Source organism: Silene latifolia, chromosome Y (assembly GCF_048544455.1).
Source record: "Silene latifolia isolate original U9 population chromosome Y, ASM4854445v1, whole genome shotgun sequence".
NCBI classification, from domain to species: domain Eukaryota; kingdom Viridiplantae; phylum Streptophyta; class Magnoliopsida; order Caryophyllales; family Caryophyllaceae; genus Silene; species Silene latifolia.
In genome coordinates, this window is record NC_133538.1 from 472,618,729 (window position 1) to 472,642,939 (window position 24,211).

Consider the following 24,211-nt stretch of genomic DNA (forward strand, 5'->3'; position numbering starts at 1 on the left):
CGAGTGATATAGGGTACAAGTCCTTATCTTTAATCACTCGTAGTCGATTGGCTTTATGCTTTTCGATGAAAGGTGTAAAGTTGACTTGAACGGTTCCAAGTTCCCAAAAAACTTGGTGGCGACTCTAATTTGTCTTAATTCGATTCGAAAGAACCTCGAGTCGATTATGCCTAGTGTGGATCCCGCGGACGCAGTTCCCGAGGGCCTTGTTCACAGTTTTCTGTAGATACCCGTATCCGTCGATATTGGAATTTATAGAGAACCCGACAAACACCCGATGATGATAGGACACATGTATTCTTTAGTTGTCATTGTCATTATTTGGAGCTCGTTTTACGATGTAGAATGGGCGTCGTCGATGAAGTATTTTATTAATTTAAATGATATTTAAATTAATGTTTTTTTAAGTGAGTTCATTTTATTAATTTAAATGATATTTAAATTATAGCTTTTTTAGGTGAATTCAATTTATTTTATTTTATTTTGAATTTATTTTCCCAAGTTTATTTTATTGAAAATAAAATAAATATTTGATTTGAAAAATCATTTTATGAGTATATTTGATTTGAAAAGTCATTTATTTCAATGTGTTAATCGATTTGAAAAATCGATTTAAAAATCGAAAAAACTCGTTTTGAACACACGTTTTTGAGCTCGATTTTAGCTCAGTTTTTGAGCCCGTTTTCTTTACGAGTTGGCACGAATATCGAGTACACTAACCAACCTAAGCCTCTACCCATCCAACCCAGCTCGAACCCCCATAACCACGGCCCAAATCCCATCCCAAACACCCCCCAAACAGCCCGCAAATACGAAACAGCCCCCCTGTTTTGCAGCTCAATCCCGAGCCTAAAACCCGCTCCAAATACCACCAAAACCCGTGCCCATTAACCCTAACCCATACCCTAATATCCTACCCATATTACCTTACCTTAATCACCAAGAAAAACCCCCAAACGAACCCTAGAAAACCCCCCAAAAGCTGCTGGACAGCAGCTATGCTCAACAGGCCCGACTGCCTCTCCCCCTCTTTTACCCTACTTTAACTCCTTATAAATACCCACCCTTCACCATACATTCATTCCTCTAAGTTCTCCCCACGTCCTACCATCACTCACAAGCTTTAAACCTCGGAAACAAACCCTAATTGCCTCTCAAAATCCCTCCACAAAACCGACATACAAACTGAAACTGTTTGTGTGTCCTCCTCGAAAAAGAATTCGTTCCTCCCTCAAACCTCCATCAAAACTCGATTTTCTTGTTCCTAATTAACCACATAACATTCATCTACACATTAGACAAAGATTTACGAGCCAAATTGCCCTTGAGAGTACACGAAATCCCTCGAAAAATAGAGTGTTATACACTCTGTTGTTTTGTGTTTGTTCTTGTCTGTCCAGTTCTGTTTGTGCTCGTTTTTCGTGCCCAATAACCCAAAACGAGCGGGGGTTGCTTTAAGATCTCTGTTCTCCTCTCTTTCTAGTTTTCAAAACATCTTTTAAATCGAATTTTCATCGTGAAACGAGGGAGAAATCATTGTTTGAAAGTTGCTGTCCAGATTTGTCAAAAACGCGTGTTTGCTTTGTTTCTTCGTCGACGACGGCCCCTCGAGATAAAATCTACCATCGATTACGACCCAAGATGGTGTCAACGATACATGTAGGTTGAGGGTGCATCAAATCCTCCTCTTTCTCCTTTTTTATTTCGTTTTTATGTTTGTTTTTCTTATAGTTTGTTTTTTGTTTGTTTATCGCTTTTATTTATCGTTTAAATTAACTATGAAACTAGTTTAGTCCGAGTATGAGTTAAAGTACCACCATGAACACCCGCGTTGACTTGAGATGGGAAAAGAAACCGCTACATCAGTCGGTCGTACACCCCCGTCTCATTTACATATCCTCGTGTTCAAGGTAGGGCATAAATAAAACGAATTTCTAACTTCCGTTCCTCGCTTTTGACCCTTTGTTGTCTCGGCCAATTCGACCCACCTTAGGACCCGTTGCATGTTAGTATGACTTCTGATTGTTAACATATAACTTATTTAGATGACATTAGATCAATTTGAATAACCTAATTAGACATGTTAGGGTGCTTCGACATAGCTTTTAAAATCAATCGACAATTCTGTAACTTAATGAATGCATCTCTCTCTTTCACCTAATTTTCTCGCTAGCATAGAAGTGCGTGCTTAACACCTTTCCATTTGCACTCGTTGACGATTTAGAATTGTACCTAACCTAGTTCGTATTTATTTAATTCAATTTGTAATTAATTAACCTTTAATTTGTTTTATTTATTTCTAATTTTTTAAAAGTCGTTTTAATTATCTTTTATGGTTCAAAATCTGTAAATTTAATTTAATGAATTTTTTCGTAATTTATTTTACTGATTTCGTAATTAAAACATAATTAACTTTGCTTTTCTACAAAAACCGTGCCTTGCACGGGTCTGTCTGACTTCTGATCCGTGCACTGCACGGGTCTGCCAGTTTTAGTTTCTTTTCTTCTTTTGTTTCTTTAATTGTTTACTAATCCTATTTTAATAAATATGGATTGGTGAATAATTTTAATAAGTTGGGTTCAATTTAATTAATAAGTTGTACCTAATTTATTTCAAGCCTTTGTACTTATTTATTTTAATTTAATTAGTTTAGTTCTAATCTAATTTGTTTATTAACTAATAATTCGGCTAACATCTTTAATTAGTCTAACTTAGCTTTAGCTTTTTTGTTTACATTTGTTTCGTTTATTAAGACTTAATAGTTTAAGTTGTATTTTGTTAGTTTGTATTGTAATCTGAGTCAGAGTAATTACGATAGTTGTTGTAATTAGATTGAGTTGTAATTTATTTCTCGTTGTGTCGGCATGAAATGCCTGGGTTGTAATAGGATAGATCCCAATGGCTCCCCCATTCCTCCTAAGCCGTGTTTGCGCATCTTTTATTTCAAATCAACCAACATGCTAAAACAACTTTGACAAAGTTAGTATTCATGCATTAAACGACATAGAAATTGTTGTCACATGTTAGGGTTTTAAAACGATGTTTGCATATCATATATCGTAGTAGCTATGACCTTGTTTGAAATCCGACACTTGACTTAGTAGAGGCCGTTATCGACGGGCGGGGTTGGGTGTCCTTATGGGCTTCCTAAGACGTACCCTCACCCCTTACTCAAGATCTATGGTTTGTGGATCCGTCTAAATACCATTGGATTACGAGAGTCATTCAAATCGAGTGATATAGGGTACAAGTCTTTATCTTTAATCACTCGTAGTCGATTGGCTTTATGCTTTTCGATGAAAGGTGTAAAGTTGACTTGAACGGTTCCAAGTTCCCAAAAAACTTGGTGGCGACTCTAATATGTCTTAATTCGATTCGAAAGAACCTCGAGTCGATTATGCCTAGTGTGGATCCCGCGGACGCAGATCCCGAGGGCCTTGTCCACTGATTTGGCGACTCATTTGGGAAAAGAGGACTAGTTACACTTTGTTTCTAGGGTCTTTTCCTCCGAGGTGAAACTTGAAAAGAAAGTGTTGGAAAGTAAAACATTACTCATAGTGCTACGATTCATGCATAAACCCTTAAGGACTTGCCCGGGCCGTCCCAGCGTTTCTTCGTGATGCGTGGGGGGCGACGTCCCACTATGCGAGGAAGCTGCACATTGCTCGCTTCCACTTCACCTCGCGTGGTTCTTGATGGTGGGGACGATCTTCTAGGTACTCTACCTTAAGACACCTTGCTCTATAAGACCGCAAAAGGATGGAGGGCATAGACCTTCTTGTAGAAGACTTGCCGAGACTTTGAGGTGTCTAGGAGCATACATCCTTTAACATGAGAATGACAATGTGCAAATTTGTTTTCCCGAGTCTTTTCGAAATTTTCCATGTCCTTTCCGAAACCGAACTTTTGAACAACTTACTTTCAAAATAGCATGGTTTTAAAAACGCGGAATGCTACCCAAATAGGACTAGAATTTTCGGCCCAAAATGAGCTTTTATATAGGCATGCGCCCATTTCAAATCTCATTTTCGAATCAATCTTTCGTTTTTTTTCAAAACCAATCCAAAATGCCTCTCGAACCTCAACCAAGCATGAAATGCGTCGAGTCGTGTCCGGGTCATGGCCGTGTTAGGCCGGGTGTGTTTCGTTCTAAGAGTCTAGAACACGACCTTGTTGGGTCACCCAAGCTCACCTCTTGGGCTTTGAGTCATGTTGGTCGACCTTTTGGTCTAGGATAGTCCACAGAAACGTCCAAGCTAGGCCCTTTAGGACGTTTCACCCGAACCTAAGGACTATGTTGATCCAATCACGGGTTTAGTCACACCGAGTCCGGTTTAGAATCGTGCTATGACAGTTTGAGTCATGTCGTTTTGCCGAGTCTAAAATGAACCAAGGTCTAAATCCAACCGTGAGTCGAACCTTTGGTTAGTCAGTCTCAAGTCGAGTTTTTGTTTGAGTCAAGTTGGGGTCGTATCCTTAAGTGTGCAGGGGCTCTTACTTTAAATATTGACTCAGTACGGGGTTTTCTTATAGAAAGTCCGCCAAAAACCCAACGCCAAGCAATGGAAGATGCTGTTAACAAGCTCACTGAGGCCGTGAACCTCATGATGACCCGAATGGATGCAATCGAATCTAAGCTGGGTGAAGATTCCCCTCCACCTCTGACTGATCTGGAGAAACGGTTTAAGTTCATCGAAGACCGTCTGAAGCTCTCCCAGGGGAAGAACATCCACTATGAAAATGCTAGGGCCTATGCCCCAGTTCAGGATAAGTTGCCCACGAACATGGTACTCACCGACATCCCAAAGTTCAAGGGCATCAAGATCCAATCCACCACGTTAAGGCCTATAAAGGGTACTTAGACCGAAGGGAGTACACTTGACATGCTCTCGATATTTTTGCCCAATCTCTCGGATGAAACACCAAGGCGTGGTTCTATAATCTTGACCTTAAGTACTTCCCCACTTTCGAAGATATTACGGTGGAGTTCTGTAAGCACTATGTTGACAATGTCGAGATTCAAACCAACATAAGGACTTTGGAGGTAATGACACAGAAAGAAAAAGAAGGCTTTACTGAATTCCTTGCAAGATGGCGCGCTGAAAGCGTGAAACTAGCCAAGAAGCCGATGAAGTTGAAATGGTAGATAAGTTCGTAAAGAATCTACGACTGTTTACCGTAATGCTCGAAATACAGAATTTTGGCTCTTTCAAAGAATTGATAAGAATCGGGATAAAGGTAGAAGATGATGTCATAAGGGCAGAGGCTGAAAAGCCGAAAGGGTACCAAGGGGCCTCATCGTCTAAGGCCAAGGCCCCAGCAACGACCCATATTGATGAAGCCATCAATCTCTTAGAAGGGCAATCGAATAAGTCGCAGCGCCAAACACCTAGGGCATTCACCGATATCGGATGCACTTATACATACGCTCTCCAAAGGCTCATAGCCCAAGGAAAGCTGAAGCCTATTGGTCCAACTCCGGACCCTCTCGCTGATCAACAAGGTAAATGGTATAAACCAAATGCCTACTGTGCCTTTCATCAAGGGAAAGGCCATGATACTGAAAGGTGCTATCGACTGAAGCACGAAATTCAAGACATGATTGAGAACGGAACGCTCCCAATCCCAGCCATAAAACCCAATAACATCACCAATCCATTTGGCGATCACACTAACTTTGTTTCTGTCGAAGGCAATGTCGATTACTCCCATCTCATCCGCCCATGTCACTTGAAAGGGGTGTTTATCGGGAAGATATTTGTGGATTTCTCTGAATTCTTGCCAAACCCGAAGAATGAAATTCAAGTCGGGAGTCTTGCTCTAGAATGTACTCCTCTCATTAACGAAGTTAATAAAGGACAATTCGGTTCACCAACCTTCATCACTGGCGTAGATCCTCAGAGGACTACCTCGGGATGGAGGCAGACCATCAAAGGGATCAAGGATCAGAGCCGAGCATCTAAGCTGACAGCTGAACAAGGAAAAGCTCATGACCAGATTTGAAATTATGAGTCGGGATATGTTTTCGTTTCTTAGTCGAGTCGAGTCTAGGACTTTATTTTCTTGAAGTTTGAGTCGTTTGTTCCGCGATGACCTAGGATGTGTCCTAGGAATCGTTTCTTCGAGTCTGTTAAGCATTTGTCATTCCAATAAAAGTTGTAGTTTCATTTCCAAATATGTCTTGTTTCCAATCCTCAATCATTCCGAAAACATGATAAAATGCACAACACACTCAAAGGCATCCCTGGGGTGGAAGTATGTCTCGTTTCAAAATGTAAGGCACACTAGGATCCCGTGTTTGATTCCTTTACCTATTCCATGTCTGGCGGTAGAAAACCTCCATCTGAACCAATGTTTGTGACAGGCTTTTAGATGATTCTAGGACGAACCCGGACTAGCTCCTTGTTTTCCATATCGATGATGGAAGGCAAGCCTTTTGCCCACAGAATCATCCCATCTCGAAGAGAGAAGATATCAACTCGTTCTAACAAGGAATTGTTAGTTCTTACCCAATTTAGTTGGCGAAGCCCAGTTTTCAAGGTGTATCCATTTATGACTAAGAGAATGAATAGAAGATCATTTTCAAAGAGAAAAAAAGATGAAAAAAAATGAAAAAAAGAAAAAGAAAAAGGGAAAGAAAAAAAAGAAAAGTGATGAAAGAAAAAGGAAAAAAGGAAAAAAGATGTTGAAGTCATTGCAGAACGCTTTTGATTGAATGTCGAAGTTTTGGAAGCCAAAATTCAAGTCAAGTACCCATAGTTGAGGTTCAATGGGCGAAGCCCAAAAGAGTAAGTAGTGACCTCTTTACTCTCTAAATCCTTCCTGAGACAGTTACAAGGGGATAGTCAGGAATTTTGAGAATCATTCCGCTTGTCTGTTAGTACACCCAAGCCTTTAGGATCCAGACATGGAAATTTGAACCCACATCGATTCCCAACCCATTTGTACTCGGGTTTCATCAAACCTGAGACACCATTTCCAACCACGTTACAAGCCATAGCCCTTGGCCTTAGCACCACAAAATGAACCTTCAGAACGACGGTCCACTATTCGAAACTATTATTACCAAGCTCCACATCCCAAAGAACCAAAACTTTTTGTACCAACCCTAGACACGGGATTTAACGGTACTTTACAGGCTAGAATGGGATATGACATGATACCTTAGGTGAAACCTTCGAGTGTGTACACACAATCAAAATGCCAATTTAATGCACCTTGATCGAACTACGTCGGATTTGATTTCGCTCCACGCGAATACGTAGGCAGTCCTTCAGATTAAAGGATTCAATCCACTCATCAACCAAGTTGTCATCTTGTCGGTTTATTACGGGTCTTAACCAAGTCCAAATGAAGCCACCTTTGTTTGAGTTGGTCTTAGTACTCGATGTAGGCTAGGATAAGGATATAGGTTCAGATAAGTAGTGTCAAATCTCGGAATGAGCTTTATCTAACGGTTTAGGCAAAGATGCTGAGTCATATAGATGTGAGTTTTTGTTGGGAACAGAAAATATGAAAACCCGCTGAAAAGAAAGAAGGCGTGGAAGAAAAATAGTAAAAGCCCGCTGAAAAGAAAGAAGGCGGTGGCAAGAAATTATGAAAACTCACTGAAAAGAAAGGAGGCGAGGAGAAGAGTGACAGGATGTTCCCAACAAGAGTGATGTGTGATGTCTAAGTGTTCTCATCAAATCAGTCTGTGTTTAGTGTCTGGGCGAAGCCAACGTTGTTGCTCTGTGGGTTTAATCCTCCTTGTCAATGCCAAGTGATCTTGATTCCTATGTGCCCTCGGGAGCACGACCATGCCATACGATATCTCCGTCCCAAGTTCGACGACCTTGTGGTTCCCATTTGCCATCTTTTGGCGCCGGAATGGCCAATTTACATTTCTACCCCCCAACAAGTCAATAATTGAATTAAAACTCGTGCACACTTACGGTTTTATTTTCCTTTTTTGTTTTGCGGTAGCGGGCTACGCTCACGTTTGTTTACGGGTCATACAGAGTGTCTGAGTCGTATTTCCTGCTCACCCATCAAGGTTCGATTTCAAAAAAATTTCAAAATTCCAAAAACTTTTTGCGAATTGTGGATAGATGATCCAAGTAGTGGAATCCTTGTGGGTCGATGATCCAATCCTTCGAAATTCAAAAATTCAAAATTCAATTTTTAAAGGGCCGATGGCCCAATATTTTAAATGATGACAAATTCGGAATTCGGGTCGATGACCCAATCATTCAACATTTTCAAATTCAATTTTCGGGTCGATGACCCAATCATTCAAAATTTTCAAATTCAATTTTCGGGTCGATGACCCAATCATTCAAAATTTTCAAATTCAATTTTCGGGTCGATGACCCAGTATTTCGAATGATCCAATTTCAAGATCGATGATCCAAATGTGCTTATGTGATGATTATTGCTAGTGCGTTTTTGTGTTTCAAATATAGCAGGATATGCTTCAACTGGGGGCTCTAAAGTCTTCGACTTTAGAGCCATCACAAACTGGGGGCTCTGAAGCCGTTGGCTTCAGAGACCATTATTCAGATGTAAAGGATGACATCCACCAAGAATTCAATTAAATACAAGAGTATGAAATGGAAGAATTCCGTAGCTGAAAGCAAATGATGAAAGCGGCGGCAACCTCCTCGGAAAGTTCCGTCCCATTCGGACAAGCGCCAGCAGATGATAAATTTTGGGCAAATGTCAACAGATGATGAATTTTGGACAAATGCCAGCAGATGATAAACTTTGGGCATGTGTCGGAAGTTTGCCGAACTACGACGCGGGTTTGATTCCGTCGAAACGGATACGTAGGCGCCGAGGATAAGGCTCAACCCACCATTTATGCAATTTATGGGTCGATGACCAACGATGATAATTCGACGCAACATAAGCAAGAGTCGGTCCCAGTGAAGTTTGGGTATGATCTCTTCTTATGGTGGCGAGCTTATATACGCAAGTCTAATGGACTATAAACGACCCGAAGAATCCTCAGGTCGAGAGGGACCTGGGGTATACTTTGACTTTCGCCTTGTCCAAGCCTCGGTCAAAGTGGGGGCTCTGTAGATACCCGTATCCGTCGATATTGGAATTTATAGAGAACCCGACAAACACCCGATGATGATAGGACACATGTATTCTTTAGTTGTCATTGTCATTATTTGGAGCTCGTGTTACGATGTAGAATGGGCGTCGTCGATGAAGTATTTTATTAATTTAAATGATATTTAAATTAATGTTTTTTTAAGTGAGTTCATTTTATTAATTTAAATGATATTTAAATTATAGCTTTTTTAGGTGAATTCAATTTATTTTATTTTATTTTGAATTTATTTTCCCAAGTTTATTTTATTGAAAATAAAATAAATATTTGATTTGAAAAATCATTTTATGAGTATATTTGATTTGAAAAGTCATTTATTTCAATGTGTTAATCGATTTGAAAAATCGATTTAAAAATCGAAAAAACTCGTTTTGAACACACGTTTTTGAGCTCGATTTTAGCTCAGTTTTTGAGCCCGTTTTCTTTACGAGTTGGCACGAATATCGAGTACACTAACCAACCTAAGCCTCTACCCATCCAACCCAGCTCGAACCCCCATAACCACGGCCCAAATCCCATCCCAAACACCCCCCAAACAGCCCGCAAATACGAAACAGCCCCCCTGTTTTGCAGCTCAATCCCGAGCCCAAAACCCGCTCCAAATACCACCAAAACCCGTGCCCATTAACCCTAACCCATACCCTAATATCCTACCCATATTACCTTACCTTAATCACCAAGAAAAACCCCCAAACGAACCCTAGAAAACCCCCCAAAAGCTGCTGGACAGCAGCTATGCTCAACAGGCCCGACTGCCTCTCCCCCTCTTTTACCCTACTTTAACTCCTTATAAATACCCACCCTTCACCATACATTCATTCCTCTAAGTTCTCCCCACGTCCTACCATCACTCACAAGCTTTAAACCTCGGAAACAAATCCTAATTGCCTCTCAAAATCCCTCCACAAAACCGACATACAAACTGAAACTGTTTGTGTTTCCTCCTCGAAAAAGAATTCGTTCCTCCCTCAAACCTCCATCAAAAATCGATTTTCTTGTTCCTAATTAACCACATAACATTCATCTACACATTAGACAAAGATTTACGAGCCAAATTGCCCTTGAGAGTACACGAAATCCCTCGAAAAACAGAGTGTTATACACTCTGTTTTGTGATTTGTTCTTGTCTGTCCGATTCTGTTTGTGCTCGTTTTTTTCGTGCCCAATAACCCAAAACGAGCGGGGTTGCTTTAAGATCTCTGTTCTCCTCTCTTTCTAGTTTTCAAAACATCTTTTAAATCGAATTTTCATCGTGAAACGAGGGAGAAATCATTGTTTGAAAGTTGCTGTCCAGATTTGTCAAAAACGCGTGTTTGCTTTGTTTCTTCGTCGACGACGGCCCCTCGAGATAAAATCTACCATCGATTACGACCCAAGACGGTGTCAACGATACATGTAGGTTGAGGGTGCATCAAATCCTCCTCTTTCTCCTTTTTTATTTCGTTTTTATGTTTGTTTTTCTTATAGTTTGTTTTTTGTTTGTTTATCGCTTTTATTTATCGTTTAAATTAACTATGAAACTAGTTTAGTCCGAGTATGAGTTAAAGTACCACCATGAACACCCGCGTTGACTTGAGATGGGAAAAGAAACCGCTACATCAGTCGGTCGTACACCCCCGTCTCATTTACATATCCTCGTGTTCAAGGTAGGGCATAAATAAAACAATTTCTAACTTCCGTTTCTCGCTTTTGACCCTTTGTTGTCTCGGCCAATTCGACCCACCTTAGGACCCGTTGCATGTTAGTATGACTTCTGATTGTTAACATATAACTTATTTAGATGACATTAGATCAATTTGAATAACCTAATTAGACATGTTAGGGTGCTTCGACATAGCTTTTAAAATCAATCGACAATTCTCAGAACTTAATGAATGCATCTCTCTCTTTCACCTAATTTTCTCGCTAGCATAGAAGTGCGTGCTTAACACCTTTCCATTTGCACTCGTTGACGATTTAGAATTGTACCTAACCTAGTTCGTATTTATTTAATTCAATTTGTAATTAATTAACCTTTAATTTGTTTTATTTATTTCTAATTTTTTAAAAGTCGTTTTAATTATCTTTTATGGTTCAAAATCTGTAAATTTAATTTAATGAATTTTTTCGTAATTTATTTTACTGATTTCGTAATTAAAACATAATTAACTTTGCTTTTCTACAAAAACCGTGCCTTGCACGGGTCTGTCTGACTTCTGATCCGTGCACTGCACGGGTCTGCCAGTTTTAGTTTCTTTTCTTCTTTTGTTTCTTTAATTGTTTACTAATCCTATTTTAATAAATATGGATTGGTGAATAATTTTAATAAGTTGGGTTCAATTTAATTAATAAGTTGTACCTAATTTATTTCAAGCCTTTGTACTTATTTATTTTAATTTAATTAGTTTAGTTCTAATCTAATTTGTTTATTAACTAATAATTCGGCTAACATCTTTAATTAGTCTAACTTAGCTTTAGCTTTTTTGTTTACATTTGTTTCGTTTATTAAGACTTAATAGTTTAAGTTGTATTTTGTTAGTTTGTATTGTAATCGAGTCGGAGTAATTACGATAGTTGTTGTAATTAGATTGAGTTGTAATTTATTTCTCGTTGTGTCGGCATGAAATGCCCAGGTTGTAATAGGATAGATCCCAATGGCTCCCCCATTCCTCCTAAGCCGTGTTTGCGCATCTTTTATTTCAAATCAACCAACATGCTAAAACAACTTTGACAAAGTTAGTATTCATGCATTAAACGACATAGAAATTGTTGTCACATGTTAGGGTTTTAAAACGATGTTTGCATATCATATATCGTAGTAGCTATGACCTTGTTTGAAATCCGACACTTGACTTAGTAGAGGCCGTTATCGACGGGCGGGGTTGGGTGTCCTTATGGGCTTCCTAAGACGTACCCTCACCCCTTACTCAAGATCTATGGTTTGTGGATCCGTCTAAATACCATTGGATTACGAGAGTCATTCAAATCGAGTGATATAGGGTACAAGTCTTTATCTTTAATCACTCGTAGTCGATTGGCTTTATGCTTTTCGATGAAAGGTGTAAAGTTGACTTGAACGGTTCCAAGTTCCCAAAAAACTTGGTGGCGACTCTAATATGTCTTAATTCGATTCGAAAGAACCTCGAGTCGATTATGCCTAGTGTGGATCCCGCGGACGCAGTTCCCGAGGGCCTTGTCCACAATATGATTTAAATATCATTATTAAATCTCATATTAAGAATACGTGAGGGATGATTCTTTATACAGTCGACTGACCGTCATTAATCGGTAATGATTGGCTAACTAGAGTTTGACATTACTGTCGTGTGACGGTGGTGGTCAGTTGATCCCTTTAGGTCACACCTATAGGATGAGGCCCAAATAGATATTTAATTAATTGTATGCGATACGAATTAATTAATTCCTTAATTGTGGGAGCGCAATTTTGCGTCTTATTATAATGTGATTAAATAAGATTTAATTTAGTAATTAAGCGTTAAATTACTAAATTAGTTGAGGTATTATATAAGTTTTGAGGTAGAGGTAATTAATTATTTAAAGTTACAAGAAGTTGTAATTTTAATTAACTAGTAATTATGGGACCCATTATATGTTGATATAATGGTAGTATACTACTCAAAAAGTGGCGTGTATATTATATTATTAAATGTAATATTTAAGTTTTAAATGATTACATTAATAATTAAATATGTAAGATTGTTAAACATAAGACTTATAAGCATTTGTGGGACAAATGACAAAAGGCAAAAATGGTCCATAAAAGGACCAATATTTCGGCCAAATAAGATGAGCAAAGATGCTCTTTTGTCTTATGTAGATGTTGGTTATTGTGTGAAAGAGACCTTACATACTAGCCTTTACATACTACATCTTACACAATCTACCTACAATAAACAAAACAAGTAAAAAACAAAAGGCAAAAGATTCTTTCTTTGCCTCATGCCAACCGGTTTTGGCACTACATAATGAGCATTTGGTTGCTCATTTTTACACTACTTGGTTTTGCTAGTTTTGCTTATATCTCTCTAACAATTCCTTACATGCAATTGCAATAAAGCTCTCCATAAATACTAATACACATCATACATTACTTAAGATAGTAATACAAGATCATTAGTATTATTAAGGTAATATTTCTACTTAATATCTAGTTAATATTAGTAGGAATTTTTTGAATTCATCTTGGGTGCAATTTATTGGAGTGGCTTCTATACTTGGAGTCTTAGGAGGATCATCCACAATATTTAGCTCAAGAACAAGTGAAGGAAGGTGACCTTACTTGTGCCCACATATTTCGAAACCTATAACAATGTAAGGAACATTGTTTTTCTTATAAATCTTTCATTTTGTTATGCATGCACTAGTCAAAAGAACATATAATTAACAAGTTAATTAGTTCACTATTAGAGGAGTCTAATAATAGGTATATGAACCTAACAAGTGGTATCAGAGCATAAGGATGTTGCATGCATAATCGATTATTGTTTTTCCGAGTTAAAAGGTTAACATATAAAACTTTAAAATTTGTGATTTATAAGTATAAGCCACGAAATCACCATGCATGTTATATATTCTGGTCCTAAAATGTTTTTAGGTCATTTTTATGATTCATGGAAATTTTTCGCTCATTTTAAGGATTTTTGGTCATTTTATTACATTTTTATGACTAAAATGGGAATTAAAATGCTAAAAATAGTTAAATTTTGTTTCTGACCTTAGAAAATATATATGACCTCACATGAATATTTTACAATTTTTGTGTAAAAGGACGGGTTAATTTGATTAATATTGCATAATTTATGATTTTTATGAGATAAAGATGGATTAAAAGAGGTAAAATGGTTAAAAATAGTTAAATTTCGAATTAAGCCATGATATTTTAATATGATGTCACATGCAAGATTTACAGAGAGTATGTAAATTTCTAGATTTAAATATCTTCTTTAGCATGATTTATGGATTTTTGAGTAAAAATGGCATAAATAGTGACTATTTTAGCAAAAATTAGCTAAAACGTATTGCATGGCTTGAGAACATTATTTTAAGTTGAATTAATATCCCACTTATCAAATATAAAGTTGTAAAAATTATTGGTTTAATTTTCGTATACTTTATACATTTTATGAGATAAAAACGATAAAAATGCAACTATATTTTCTCAAAATTAATTCGAAAATTTTAACCATTATTTTTGACATTATGAGTGTCATGGATATATTCCAGAATGTTCAAAAATTTAAAATTCAAATTTTGAAACTCTTATGATTTAATTTAGATTTATTTCATAAATATTGTGTTTTTAAGGTCAAAAATGAGCATAAAATTAAATCAAGTTGAATTATTGTCAAAAATTAAGTGATGACTGATTTTTGAGTTCTAAAATGTGTTAGGATAATTAACTTGAGCGTAGATGTGATTTAAGTGTTAATTAGTGATTTTAAAAGGTTATTATCACGCATTTCCATGAAACCGGGTTATATGTACGACATAAGTTAAAAAGGGCGGTTTGGCACATGATTTTGCATGATAGGTACATATTATAATGCTGCATATTTCAATTGTTGAATCTCTTTTATTTATATAATTTTGAATTATGTAATTTTATCTTAGTATGGCCTTAGTTTTAATCGATATTACCCGTAATGAAAGGGAATATTGATTCGGTTGTAATTTAATGTGATCTCGTATCACTTTTATTTTAATTTTTTATTTCAGTAGTTTTTCCATTTTACAAATGTATAATAGGAATAGTTTTGTATTTTTATTATTATTTGTAATTATGGAGCATCTTCAAAGACGGTGCCATTCGGAAAGGTGATCCGACAAAGACGGTGTCTTGGAAGGCGTGCCAATTGAAGATTCAAGGGACCAAAGGAGTTGGTTTCCGAATATGTAATAGATTATTTGATTTTCTATTTTAGGAAGGCCATACTAGGAATTTTATTTATTGCTTTGCATTTCTTTTAATATGTTGCATGCATTGCCAAATCGCCATAACAACACATGCATATCATATCGAGTCATCGACCATGTCAATTATAATTATCGTAGTTCACCGCTTTAGTTCACTTAAAACGTGATAGATAATAAATTGACAAGACCTCTCACATATAAAAAATTGAGAAATAGCCTTACCAAATAGTAGAAACCCATGAAGTACCAATTTCATGAGGGTGTTAATCCGGCTTCACCGTAATACAAACCTTGTTACGTTGGCGAAGTGGGGTAGTAAAAAGTTATTACATCGAAATTTGGATTGAGCTCAACGGAAGTATTGTTGACCATAGTCGCATGTGTTCCGGGCTAAAGATGAGAATTAGAGTAATTTTTATCGACCGAGAGTTCTAAAAGTAGAATCGATTAAAAGGTTAATCCACCGAGTTATATTAATAAGGGTTTAATCGGCTCACCGTGCCCGAGTTGATATGAATTTGGATCTCGGAATCATTTATGTAGTTGGGTGGAGGTCACTATATAAATGTTAAAACTTGTTTAAAAATATGTTTACAAGTTTAATTAAAATGACAAATGTTAATATTTCCTTACCTCCAAAATTGTAGTTGATTTATATCACAATGGATCCATCACAAGCAACAACACAATTACCGTTGAGTCATGTCACAATTCATTCGACGAAATTTGCTCCAACCACAAACTCGATACTACTAGAGAGCTTCATTTTGGGATCGGTTCCGATGGAAATCTCAATTTCATCACTTCCTCCATACCTCCCACTATTACTAGGCCTTATGTGAATGCGTCTCAGGTAGGCCATGTCACTAAGTCTATGAGGTCCCTATCTTTGAAAGAGAAGGATGCCGAAGTAAGTGGGAGTTTAAGCAAGCAAGTTCTTGCTACTAATGGGAAAAGGTTCAAAAGGAAGGGAAGAAAAGGGAGAAAAATCAACAATGGTCGAGGAGCCAAAGTTGATGATAAATGTCATTATTGTCATGGCATGGGACATTGGATGAGAAATTGCCCCATATATTTGGGAAATATAAGGGATGGACTTGTCATTCCACTTGGTAAAATTCCTTCTGAGATTTATGTTATTGATGTAAATTTCACTTCCACGACAACATGGGTACTAGATACTGGTTGTGGTTCTCACCTTTGTAATCATTTACAGGGGCTAAGAAACGTGGAAAAGCTGAACAAAGGCGATGTTGATCTCCGACTTGGAAATGGAGCTAGGGTAGCGGCCGCGTCCAAGGGTACTTATGTACTCGTTCTAGCGAATGGATTTGAATTGTATTTGCATAATTGTTTTTATGTACCTACTCTTTCTAAGAACATTATTTCAGTTGCTATGTTAGACATAGATGGCTTTAATTTTGCTATCAAGAACAATTGTTGCGCTATTTCTAGAAATAACTTGGTCATAGGCCTAGGTTCATCTATTAATGGTATTTATGTTCTAGAAACATCAAATCCAAGGAATGACATCTATAACATTCAAACCAAGAAACTCAAATCAAGTGATCCAAATGAGTCGTACATTTTGCATTGTCGATTGGGTCATATCAATGAGAATCGCATTAAAAGGTTAGTTTCTACTAACGTGATCAAACCATTTGATTTCCAATCATATGGTATATGCGAATCATGCCTCCTAGGTAAAATGACTCGTAATCCTTTTAGTGGTAAAGGGACACGAGCTAGTGAACTTTTGGGCCTTATACATACTGATGTTTGTGGACCAATGAGTATCACCGCTAGGGGTAATTATGATTACTTCATTACCTTCACCGACGATTTGAGTAGATATGGGTATATCTACTTAATGAAATATATGAGTGAGGCTTTTGAGAAATTTAAACAATTTCAGAATGAAGTTGAGAACCAATTGAACAAAAGGATAAAGACACTACGATCTGATCGTGGTGGCGAATATCTCAGTAATGAATTTAATTCACACTTGAAAGATTGTGGCATTGTGTCACCACTCACTCCACCTGGCACACCAAAACTAAATGGTGTAGCCGAAAGGAGAAATCGAACCCTACTAGATATGGTTCGATCTATGATGAGTCAAACCGAGTTACCTAACTCGTTTTGGGGATTTGCAATCCAAACTGCAATTAAATCATTAAACATTAGTCCATCAAAAGCAACCGAAAAGACACCATATGAGATATGGAAAGGAAGGGTTCCTAATATATCCTACATGAGGATTTGGGGTTCCGATGCTTACGTCAAGGTAAAAACAGACAACAAGCTAGCCCCATGATCCGAAAAATGCATCTTTGTGGGTTACCCTACCACCACCCGAGGTTACTACTTCTACAAACCTCAAGAGAACAAAGTGTTTGTGTCTGATGAGGCTGTCTTCTTAGAAAATGATTTTATTTCTAAGAGACAGAGTGGGAGAAATTTTGAACTTAATGAAGTTCAAGAGACACAAACCGAAGTAGAAACAAATGAGGAGGCACGTGAAGACGTTCCTTCGTCATCTAATTCGGAAGTCATTCCTCAATTAAGAAGGTCGGGTCGAGAAATTCGCCATCCTGATAGATACGTGGGACTTATCGAAGAGGATGGAAGTCTTGATGTGTTGCTTCTAGAAAGCGACGAACCCTCTACCTACAAAGCTGCGATCTCTAGTCCTAATTCAGCTTTATGGCTTCAAGCCATGGAATCCGAAAAAAGTTCTATGCATGAAAATCAAGTCTGGAACTTGGTGGATTTGCCTGAAGGAGTGAGACCTCTTCAATGCAAATGGATATTCAAAATAAAGAATGGCATAGAAGGACATGATGATGTCTACAAGGCTAGGCTTGTTGCAAAGGGTTTTACCCAAGTTCAGGGTCTTCACTATGATGAAACCTTTGCTCCAGTAGCCATGCTAAGATCCATTCGGATAATGTTAGCGATTGCTGCATTTCATGACTATGAAATATGGCAAATGGATGTAAAGACCGCTTTTCTAAATGGGCATTTAGAAGAGGAGGTGTACATGTTACAACCTGAAGGTTTTATAGATCTGAAAAATCCTAACAAAATATGTAAGCTTAAGAAATCCATTTATGGTCTTAAGCAAGAATCTAGAAGCTGGAATCATCGATTCAATCATGTTATAAGAGAGAATGGTTTCACTCGAAGTGTTGAGGAACCATGTTTATACATGAAGTTTAGTGGGAGCAATGTTGTGTTCCTAATATTGTATGTGGATGACATACTACTTATTGGAAATGATATTCCAATGTTATCCTCTGTTAAAGAGTGTTTGGGAAATTATTTTCAAATGAAGGATTTAGGAGAAACACAATGCATACTAGGTATCCGGATCTATAGAGATAGAACCAAAAGGATACTGCATTAAGTCAAGAATCTTACATTGAAAAGATTCTTCGACGTTTCAGCATGAAAAAGTCCAAGAGAGGCTTGATTCCTTTGGGTAGTGGAATCATTTTGAGCAAGTCTCAATCTCCTTCCAAACCCGAAGATGTTGAACGCATGAAGTTGATTCCTTATGCTTCCGCTGTTGGATCAATCATGTATGCCATGATATGCACTCGTCCAGATGTCTCGTATGCTTTAAGCATGACTAGTAGATATCAAGAGAATCTAGGTGAGAGTCACTGGATAGCTGTGAAGAATATCCTTAAGTACTTGCGAAGAACTAAGGATTCTATCTTAGTGTTTGGAGGTGACCCCGAGTTGTGTGTTAAGGGTTACACAGACTCGAGTTTTCAAACAGATAGAGATGATATGAAATCTCAGGCTAGATTTATATATATGCTCAATGGTGGTGCCATAAGCTGGAGAAGCTTCAAAGAAGCTGTGATTGCGGATTCTACAACGGAGGCTGAGTACGTTGCAGCATCAGAGGCTGCTAAGGAAGCCGTGTGGATTAGGCAATTCCTGGAAGGGCTAAAGGTAGTTCCCACCGCCAAAGATCCTATCACGATCTTCTGTGATAATAGTGGGGCGATCTTTCAAGCTAAAGAACACAAGTCTAGCAATAAATCTAGACACGTACTTAGAAAATTCCATGTAATTAGGGATTTTGTTGAAAGAAAGGAAGTAGCGATTTGTAAGGTTGGAACGGATGACAACATAGCAGATCCATTGCCCAAACCTTTATCGCAAACAAAATATGACCATCATGTTATATCCATGGGTCTAAGGCGTATGCCAAATTTGTATTAGATTATAAGTTATGAAATAAAAATCTGAGTTTTTGGTTCATATATGATAATCGCATTTGTCGTTTGAGTTTATACAAACTCGTTTATTTATAACCTTGTTCTATCCTAATGGGTTGTGGAGACAATTGAACCCCATTAAAGTGAACTGGATTAACATGGTATTCGCCCCTAGTTACTTATATGAGGTGACGTCTCGAAGTGACTAGAGTGTGATGCGATTGATGGCAAGTTCAAGTGCCATAGAGTCATATGGGATGACTAGTCGATCACATAGGCAGATTGTATGGGACAATCGTCGGCGATGACCGCTTATAGAGTTACAGTAATTCATAAATCCTGGTCGTGGCAAGAGTCGCTATAGTATTCTTATGAGTCAATTCTTTTGACTAGAGACTATTCGCCCAAGTTGGCACAACTTCTGATTAGCTTTGATTTATACTCTACGATTTCGTTAATGAGGTCAAACTGGGTATATTTTGGGTTATGATGGACTGTGGCTAAACGAAGGGAATAGGGCGATAGGAATTGTCCACCCCTTGTCAGGGTTGTTTGAAATCTCAAGGCCACTCGAGGAGTAGTTAACTGCAAATGCGTGGCCACGCTCGGAAGGTATCTATGATAGATAATTTCCGGAGGCGAGTTAATCTCGGATCGAGAAAACCACTCAAGATATGATCAAATGTAAGTACGACCTGCAAGACACCTTGCATTGAGTGGGAGATTGTAATAGGACAAGAGAATTGGTGACGCACACTTGTCGAGGACAAGTGGGAGATTGTTTGGAAATGTGTTCTCAACAATAGTGCGATCATATGATTTAAATATCATTATTAAATCTCATATTAAGAATACGTGAGGGATGATTCTTTATACGATCATTGACCGTCATTAATCGGTAATGATTGGCTAACTAGAGTTTGACATTACGTCGTGTGACGGTGTGGTGGTCGATTGATCCCTTTAGGTCACACCTATAGGATGAGGCCCAAATAGATATTTAATTAATTGTATGCGATACGAATTAATTAATTCCTTAATTGTGGGAGTGCAATTTTGCGTCTTATTATAATGTGATTAAATAAGATTTAATTTAGTAATTAAGCGTTAAATTACTAAATTAGTTGAGGTATTATATAAGTTTTGAGGTAGAGGTAATTAATTATTTAAAGTTACAAGAAGTTGTAATTTTAATTAACTAGTAATTATGGGACCCATTATATGTTGATATAATGGTAGTATACTACTCAAAAAGTGGAGTGTATATTATATTATTAATTGTAATATTTAAGTGTTAAATGATTACATTAATAATTAAATATGTAAGATTGTTAAACATAAGACTTATAAGCATTTGTGGGACAAATGACAAAAGGCAAAAATTGTCCATAAAAGGACCAATACTTCGGCCAAATAAGATGAGCAAAGATGCTCTTTTGTCTTATGTAGATGTTGGTTATTGTGTGAAAGAGACCTTACATACTAGCCTTTACATATTACATCTTACACAATCTACCTACAATAAACAAAACAAGTAAAAAACAAAAGGCAAAAGATTCTTTCTTTGCCTTATGCCAACCGGTTTTGGCACTACATAATGAGCATTTGGTTGCTCATTTTTACACTACTTGGTTTTGCTAGTTTTGCTTATATCTCTCTAACAATTCCTTACATGCAATTGCAATAAAGCTCTCCATAAATACTAATACACATCATACATTACTTAAGATAGTAATACAAGATCATTAGTATTATTAAGGTAATATTTCTACTTAATATCTAGTTAATATTAGTAGGAATTTTTTGGATTCATCTTGGGTGCAATTTATTGGAGTGGCTTCTATACTTGGAGTCTTAGGAGGATCATCCACAATATTTAGCTCAAGAACAAGTGAAGGAAGGTGACCTTACTTGTGCCCACATATTTCGAAACCTATAACAATGTAAGGAACATTGTTTTTCTTATAAATCTTTCATTTTGTTATGCATGCACTAGATCTAAAGAACATATAATTATCAAGTTAATTAGTTCACTATTAGAGGAGTCTAATAATAGGTATATGAACCTAACACATTTAAGCCCTTAGTAACCCTAATTTGTGCACCTAATCCGCACTATAAATACCCCATTAATCTAATTAGGTTATCATGTTCTTCTTATCCATCTTTAGGGTACTTTATATCATTCTAATCTCTTCTTAATCTTGTAATCAACTTCTAATCAAATATTAATACAAATCTCATTTACTTAATTTCTCTTTTGTTCATCTTTTATTTTGGGTAATTGAAGATTATTTGGGTTTATTGGGAGATTGACAACCTTCCATCAATCATCAAGTACTTCTTTTATTCTTTGCATTATTATTTTGGAATCATCATTAGGTATAACTCTCTTAATCCCTTTTTAATTATTGTTAATCATCTTCATTTATTCATCATGTTTTTCTTTGTTAATATGATTGACAACCTTGTTAACATGTTAAACTTGATAATGTGTGAGTAGTTTCCTTAACTAGGGTTAATGGGTAATTAGAGGAAACCAACATGGGGGATGATTCATGCTTAATTTAATATGTTTTCATAATTTATTTGCTTGCTTGTTGTGATCTCAACTTATGCACATGTTATGTTTGATGAAATGCGAGCCTATGAATCCTTGCATTTTTTTTTTACCCATCACTTACCTTTTCAATGAGACTTGTAAGACATAAACCAACTCGAGTCTCATTAGACCATGCATATAGTTGAGTTGGGAGGATTAAGTCAACTTGTAGGTGTTGTACAATATAATCGATTCGGCTCCGGGACCCAAACCTTCCTAGGATTGTAAGATATAAACAAACTCGATCCTATCACAACAATAATTGTTTGCTTATAATTTGAGAATATGTTTGTATGATCAATTCCCATGAATCCCCTATGAACCCATGACACCCTAGTGCTTTTAATCAATTGTTTACATCTCATTCTAGTCATCTTGCTTGTTTGCTTTAATTGTTATTTAGCTTAGTGATCTTCTTATCTCAACCCAAATTATGACACCCCTAGACACCGCTACTTGCAATCAAAAATCCTACATCAATACCCGTCCCTTGGGATCCGACCTTTACTTACCTCTTTATTAATAGTAGATTTGTTTGTGGAGATATAAATATTATTTTGGTCTATGTGCTTCTGACGACAAGCAACCGAAATCTAAGCTCAAAGCGGACCGACCAAACATGGCGCCGTTTCCGGGGACGGTGTTAACTTGATTTGATTTTCTTTGATTCTTTTAGTTGTGTCTTTCTTTGCCTTGGGGAAGTAAAAGATCCTCAAGGTTTGTTCTAATTGTGTTCGAGTTGTTTGATATTTTGCATGTCTAGAAGATCACAAAGTAACTTGTTACCCATTGATCACGAAATTGAAAGGACTTTGACAACCAATAGAAGACTTGCTAGAAATACTTTGAGAGGTATTAGTGAGGTTGTAGATATTCAACCAAATACTATTGAGTTCATCAACCCTTTTGCAAGAGAAGGTGAGGAGAACCCAACACAAAATAAATCACACAACCAACCCACAATGCCTAAGTTTTCATCACATTCCGTACCAACCGAGGAGAACCTACCCAATGGTACTCCCACACCACAACACTTAACCGGAAATTTCATTGCAAAATCCGCATTTATCCAATTAGTCGAAAGAAGCCAATTTGGGGGGATGCCTAGTGAAGACCCTCATTCCCATATGGAAACCTTTTGTGACTATTGTGATGCGATTTCACAAACCGGTGTAACTCAAGACCAAATTCGATGGGTCTTATTCCCTTTTTCTCTAATTGGCACCGCAAAACAATGGTTGAAAAGTCTTGATAAAGCTACTCTTGGAATTGACTCTTGGAAGAAGTTGGCTCTAGCTTTCTACAAAACATTCTACCCTCCGGAAAAGACTAATATACTAAGAGCTCAAATTACGGGTTTTAAGCAAAGGGATGAAGAATCTTTGTATAATGCTTGGGAGCGATTCAAAGGAATTTGTCGCTCATGTCCTCATCATGGACTTAGCGAGTGGTTCTTGGTACAACAATTTTGGAATGGCCTTTATGAAGACTCAAGAAACATTCTCAACATGGGATCAAATGGTATGTTCACCGAAGTTGACGATAATCAAAATTGGAACAAGATTGAGGAAATGGCGGTCCATAATTCACAATATAGTAGACCTCGCAAGGCTACTAGAGGAGGAAAGTATGAAGTGGACTCTTACTCAATTGGGTGCTCAACTTAGTGCTCATATTGATACCATCAACTTGAAGTTTGAGAAGGCTATGGCTAAACTTGAAGAAGCCTCAAAATCACCAAACCATCATGTTAATGCCATGGTAGCATCTTCATCCATCCCAAGTGGGATATGTGAGAATTGTGGAACTTTGGGACATGACCAAAGTGAATGTAGGGGAACAAATGAACAAGTGAATGCTTTTCAAGCATACAAGAGTGGTACCCCTTATTCCAACTATTAGAATGAAAACACCAAATTCCACCCAAATCTCTCATACAAAAGCCAAAATGTTCAAAACTCTCAACAAACATACACCCCACCTCCCATGAGAAACCAAAATCAAAGACCCTTTTTCAACCAAAACCAAGGTTACCAAAATCAAACTTCATACAATCAACAAAATGACCAAGGTTTTGATGTTCAAAAAGCGGTCCTCCAAATGCAAAAGAATCAACAAGAAGTTTTCACTCAAATGCAAAAAGATAGCCAAGCAAAAGACATCACCATCAACAACGTCCTAGCCCACACAAAAATGTTGGAAACTCAATTGACTCAACTAGCATCTTAAACTCTCAAAGACAAAAGGGGCAATTACCACCTCAAAGTAACCCCCTAAGACATGAAACGGTTAGTGCCATTCACTTGAGGAGTGGTACGAGATATAAAGGACCAAAGAAGCAAGTTGAGGATGAAGTTGTGG

At 37.3% G+C, this 24,211-nt stretch overlaps 1 non-coding gene across 1 annotated transcript; it reads right to left on the reverse strand.

Moving 5' to 3' along the window:
* Positions 1 to 23,184: 23,184 nt before the first annotated feature.
* Positions 23,185 to 23,291, reverse strand: LOC141634685 (small nucleolar RNA R71). The gene has a single exon (XR_012539410.1). It is a non-coding gene; the product is annotated as a small nucleolar RNA R71 (small nucleolar RNA).
* Positions 23,292 to 24,211: the final 920 nt, after the last annotated feature.